Source organism: Silene latifolia, chromosome X, assembly GCF_048544455.1.
Source record: "Silene latifolia isolate original U9 population chromosome X, ASM4854445v1, whole genome shotgun sequence".
NCBI lineage: Eukaryota > Viridiplantae > Streptophyta > Magnoliopsida > Caryophyllales > Caryophyllaceae > Silene > Silene latifolia.
Window position 1 is genome coordinate 179,060,893 of NC_133537.1, and position 6,175 is coordinate 179,067,067.

The following is a 6,175-nucleotide window of genomic DNA, read 5'->3' on the forward strand; positions in this document are numbered from 1 at the left end:
CAGATAGGTATTTGGACCGTCCGGACGGGACGATTGGTCGAATGGATTGGTTTAGGGCTGATGTGACTCATTTTAGAGCATATTTAGTCCCCGAATTAGCCTCGTTCCTATGCTTTTTAGTGCATAATTGGGTCATTTACTATCTTTAGTCTTTCGTTTTACATATTCTTTGAGGTTTTGATCCCTTGGTAGGAAAGGAGTAAGAACCTTGCATTTTCATGGCAAAATGGAGCTAAATTGATCGAATCTAATGACCAAGCATCAAAGTGAAGACAAGACTAGAAGGCCTATGTAAATAATGAAGTAAATGGGCAATGATGAGAAGATCCTTGCATCTCCAACAAGATCCTTGAGGATTGTTGGAGAAAGAAAAGAAGAGAAGCTAACTGGCTAACAATCCGAGCGTCGCAGTGCACGGGACGAGCGTCCTGGCCTGCTACAATCCGAGCGTCCCGTGGCCAATCCGCTCGTCCTGGCCCCTCTCAATCCGAGCGTCGCCCTCACCAATCCGCTCGGATTCCTCTCCAGTGCAGACTGTCCCTCAGCCAAGCCGCTCGGGACGAGCGTACTCCATGAAGACCACCAAAACGGATATGCGCATCTCCCTCGAGAGAAGCATTTGCTCAACTTTTCTTAAGGGTCTTAATCGTCATTTAAGCCCTTAGTAATCCTAATTTATGTACCTAATCCTTAGTATAAATACCTCATTGTACTAATTAGATTATCATGTCCTTCTTAGGCTCTTTTTAGGTTATTCTAATCCAATTTTAATCTCATCTTAATCTTGTAATCAACTCTTAATTAAACATTAATACAAATCTCATTTCCTTAATTTCTCTATTGTTCATCATTTTGGGTAATTGAAGATTATTTGGGTATTATTGAGAGATTGACAACCTTCCATCAATCATCAAGTTCTTCTATTATTCTTTGCTTATTATTTTGGAATCATCATTAGGTATAAATTCTCTCTTAATCCTTGTTTTAATTATTGTTAATCATTTCCATTCATTCATCATGTTTTGCCTTGTTAATATGATTGACAACCTTGTTAGCATGTTAAACTTGATAATGAGTGAGTAGTCTCTTAACTAGGGTTAATGGGGAATTAGGGGAAACCAACATGGGGGATTATTCATGCTTAATCTAATATGTTCACATAATTTATTTGCTTGCTTGTTGTGATCTCAACTTATGCACATGTTATGTTTGATGAAATGCGAGCCTATGAATCCTTGCATTTTTTACCCATCACTTGCCTATTCAATGAGACTTGTAAGACATAAACCAACTCGAGTCTCATTAGACCATGCATATAGTTAAGTAGGGAGGATTAAGTCGACTTGTAGGTGTTGTACAATCTAATCGATTCGGCTCCGGGACCCAAACCTTCCTAGGATTGTAAGATATAAACCAACTCGATCCTATCACAACAATAATTGCTTGCTTATAATTTGAAAATATGTTTGTATGATCAATTCCCATGAATCCCCTATGAACTCATGACACCCTAGTGTTTTTTATCAATCGTTTACATCTCATTTTAATCATCTTGCTTGTTTATTTACATTGTTATTTAGTTTAGTGATCTCTTATCTCAACCCAAATTGTGGCACCTTTAGGCACGACCATTTGCAATCGAAAATCCTACATCAATACCCGTCCCTTGGGATCCGACCTTTACTTACCTCTTTACTAATAGTAGAGTAGTTTGTGAAGTTATAAATATGGTTTTGGTCTAGGTACTCCTAACGACAAGTAACCGAAAACGATAATCCGACCAAGGGCCAGGGAAGGCCAAATGAAACGACCTAAGAAGGTAGAGTAATGAAAATCGACAACTGTCTCGTATAAACTATTCCCTAACCTTGTTCAAGTTTCACCCTGGGTAACACATAAGTGTATCATCCCCAGCGGAGTCGCCAAACTGTGGACATGGGCCACCCGCGCGTTGGTTTTGAGGCGGCAGCACTTCTCCCACGGAACCTTGGTTTGCCAAGCACGTCATGGGCCGTTACCGATTGGTGAGGCATTGAAACCGGTGAAAGGTTGAATATGCCTGCATTTGTGGAGTCGCCACCAATTTATTGTGGAAAAATTGGAAACCGTTCGAATATCTCGTGCCATGTCAAGACACAAAGTAATGACATGAACACTAAGAACTCGTTACCCTTAGCATTCTATGTCTAGAATGACTCTCGAGATGTCAATGGACACGGATGTCCAGAGATAACTAGAGTAAGGGGTGAGGGTACGTATTAGGAAGCTCTTTAATTCGAACACCTAATCCCGCCCGCCTCGATAGCGGCCTCTACTAATGATTAGGTAAATTGTTCATATTTGATATGTTGTCGAGGTAATGCATGCAATGCAACAAACATAGATTAGTCCTAGCATGTGAAATTAGACTATGTCGGTTAACACGTAATTTAGCAAACAATTTGGTCGAAGTAGAAAGTTAGATTCAATTACATGAAAATGCCATACAATTAAATCATACACAAATAAATAATAAAGGAATATTAAAATTACAAGAATTAAAATTACAAATATTACATGGTTTATTTGATCTACGTCAAAGGCACACTCGAAAACGGGATTTCAAAGAAGAAAATAAAAACTTAGAATTAAAATACAAAAATACGTCAGATTAGGGGTGATAATACGGATAGTAGTTGATTTAAACCATAATTAGAAGTTACGTCAAAGCGAGAAAGAGTTCAGAGACAGAGACGCAGCAATCCCTGCGTCTGTTCTAGAGCTGGGCCCTGGCTGTGAAGTCAGAACCGCAACAATGTTATCGTTCGTTGGTAGATTTAAGATCGATTATTGATATTAGACTCGAGTTGAAGTGTTTTAGCCGATTATATGCATCTGGGCAAGTCATAAAACGAATTAAAAAAATGAGAATTACAGCGGTTTACATGATTATGATTAACTCGTGTCGGAAATACAAAAGGGAGAAATTTGAGGTTAGATTGCGACGGAATTAGACAAATAAGACTCGAAAGAAAACTTATGTATCAAGTTAGGATTCCAGAACCTCGACATGAACAAGTCGAATCCCGAAGAATCGATTTTAATTAAAACGACAAAAACCCGCAAGTATTGAATTACTCGGGATGAAGGACGAATTAAACATGGTAATTAAAAGGGATTGTTAAAAACATGATTTATATACTGAAACAACAAAGAAGACGAAAGAAATAAGAAAAAAGAGAAACTTGCAGGAAGTCGAGGAAGAAGAAAAAAGCGGGAGCAGCAAGCAGCCTCTGGAAGAAGCGCAGCAATGCTGCGATCCTTCGAAGAGGCGCAGCTGTTGCTACGTTTCTTCTCGACGTCTGACCTCCGTTGTTTTGTGAAAATGGTTTTAAAAGGTGGATTTTCGAACGTGCTTTTGATATAGATCTACATTAATTGATACAAAATAAAGGTACAATAATAAAAATTGGATTTACACCCTCGGACTTACATGCTTGACGAAACGAGATTGACTAAAGTTATCATTTTAGTGATTGCTCGACTCGAATATGCATGGAAAGTGCCTTCGTTAGAGGATTTAGTAAATTTATTAGGTTGATTAAACGTGGAGTTGGTCAAATTGGTCGGTCTATGCAACGTGACTGGGACTCAGAATGATCTGAGCTTACGTGGTCGATTGATCAAGCACGTAGGCGTCGAAAGAAATAGCGTAGTCTAGAATGCAAAGAGAAAGAAAGACGGGCGGAACACTAGCGTGCCAAATATGGAGGCTGGAGGCCTCTATCTATACTAAACATATGGAAGAGTTTAGGAATGACACGGATTTGGAAACAAATTACGAAAATATTCTGAAAATCGTGAAAAGAGGGCTGAAGAAGAGGCGCAGCAGCCACTGCGACCCTTGGAAGAGGCGCAGCACCTACTGCGTCCTTTCCCCAAAGGTTTTCTCCTCAGCAAGAAAGATTTCCGCGTTTTTATTATGGAATTTCGGTAGATATACACTTCCTTATTCCGTAAAACACAATATTGCGGAAGATATTTCCTTAAAATATTAAATTTAATTAGGAATAATTATCCAGGGAACTCTAGAACATTACGGAATATTCCGACTCGGCATTTAAACGGTTTTTAGAAAATGAAGCGGTTTTTTACCCGGACTCCAAATGAACTCTAACTACTGTCAAAACGACTGTATCGGCGCGTAGATAACGACCAAGGGGTTAACTCGAGTGTTTGAGCTATCACTTGACGATGAACTTACGGACTGTCATAAATCGTTCCGCGTACCAAACATGCGGCCCAATCATCACTGGTGGTTGGCGGGAGTTGTAGAAATGAGGTATCTACAGGCATTAGGTTGATGAGGCAAGTTAATGTCGCTTTTATGGCAAAACTTGGATGGCGGTTGTTATCGAAACCTAATGCTCTTTGGGCTAAAGTACTCCGACACAAGTATTGTCAAGAGAGATGTGACTTACAAATGCTTGAACCTAAGAAATCAAGTTCGAATATTTGGAGAGGAATAGTAGAAGCGGTAGATACGTTGAAGAAGGGATTACATTCATCAATTGGAAATGGTAGAAGCACGTCTTTTTGGCGTGATTGCTGGGTTTTGAACCAACCTCTAGGTGAAGCAACACTGCTAGAAATACCTCCTCAAATACTTGATTTTACTGTAGAAGATATGTGGGAGGATGGTACGGGATGGAGATGGGAATTGTTTGCGGAGTTTCTGCCGAATGATTTGTTACAAACTATTGCCTCATATGAAGTGGTCAATAATATTGAGAATGATGATACTCTGTTTTGGGAACCGACAACTTCAGGACGTTTCACTATTAAATCAGCGTTACGTATTATTAGAAATGCGATTGATGAAGAACCCGAAGCTTTTTGGAGCCTTCCATGGAAAACTTGGGTCCCTCAACGAATCCGTCTGTTCTTGTGGCTGCTCCTACACGATAGGATAATGTCGAATGAAAACAGAGCAAGGTGTGGCTTTATTGACGACCCTAGCTGTAGGAGCTGCGATGTGAATGAGGAAACATCGCTGCATCTGTTACGGGATTGTCAGGAGGCGAGGAAGGTATGGGCTTTATTTTCCTCATCAATTTCGAGTACCTTTTATGATGATATATCACTGCGTACTTGGGTTATTTTAAATCTATCAGTCCGAAGGCAAACGGTTATGGATTCTTGGCCGACTTGTTTCGCCATTGTGGTGTGGTGGATTTGGCGATGGCGCAATTGTCGTATCTTTGGTAGAGTTGATGAGGTTCCTGAGGACGTATTCACGTTCCTAATGCAAAGATTGTGGGAAGTTCGGAATGCAAGTGAGTCGAAAGATTTGTTAGCTGATATTAACCAACCACGATACCATGAGATCTTTGTCCGATGGATAGCTCATCCACATGGATGGGTGGTTCTTAATATCGATGGTGCCTCGAAAGGCAACCTCGGACTGTCAGGGGCTGGTGGGGTCTTTCGTGATTCGGCAGGGAACATGTTGGCAGCAGATTGGGACTGGCGACAGTTACGAGAGCGGAGTTGATGGCGCTTAAGAGAGGTCTGATTGTTGCCAAGGAGAGGTACTATCATCGCCTCATTATCCAAACGGATTCCCAAGTTATTATTAATCTATTGAAAGCGATTGACGCGCTACCTTCGGCCCATGCTCACCTTGTCCAAATATGCAAATGCTTCCTTAATGATCACCCGGAGAAGATCGAGATACATCATATTTATCGAGAAGAAAATGCGTGTGCGAACTGGCTAGCTAATGTTGGAGTAAATTAAAATCAACAAGTGGTCATTTGGGAACTGGCTGATATACCGGATCGCTTATTCCGTCTGATGCAACAAGATGTTGGGGTGTTTCGTGGCCGAGGCTTGTTCCCTTTTATGCTTTTTAGTTGTTTTCTGTTCTAGTTTCCTTTTCGTTTTGGGCTTAATCCCGCTTGTAAAAAAAAAAAAAAAAAAAAAAAAAAAAAGGTTTCTCATATGCTTACCAAGTTTAATTAACTTAGCTTTTTTACCCCATGACCGTTCACCATGTATCTTGATAAACACATTCCAAGAGGCACCAGTTCAATGCACCAAAAAAAAAACAAAGGCACCAGTTGAATCAATGTAGGGGATGAACGTAACAATTTCATTCTATGTGGCAAGTGACCTTAAACCAAGTTAGAAAAGA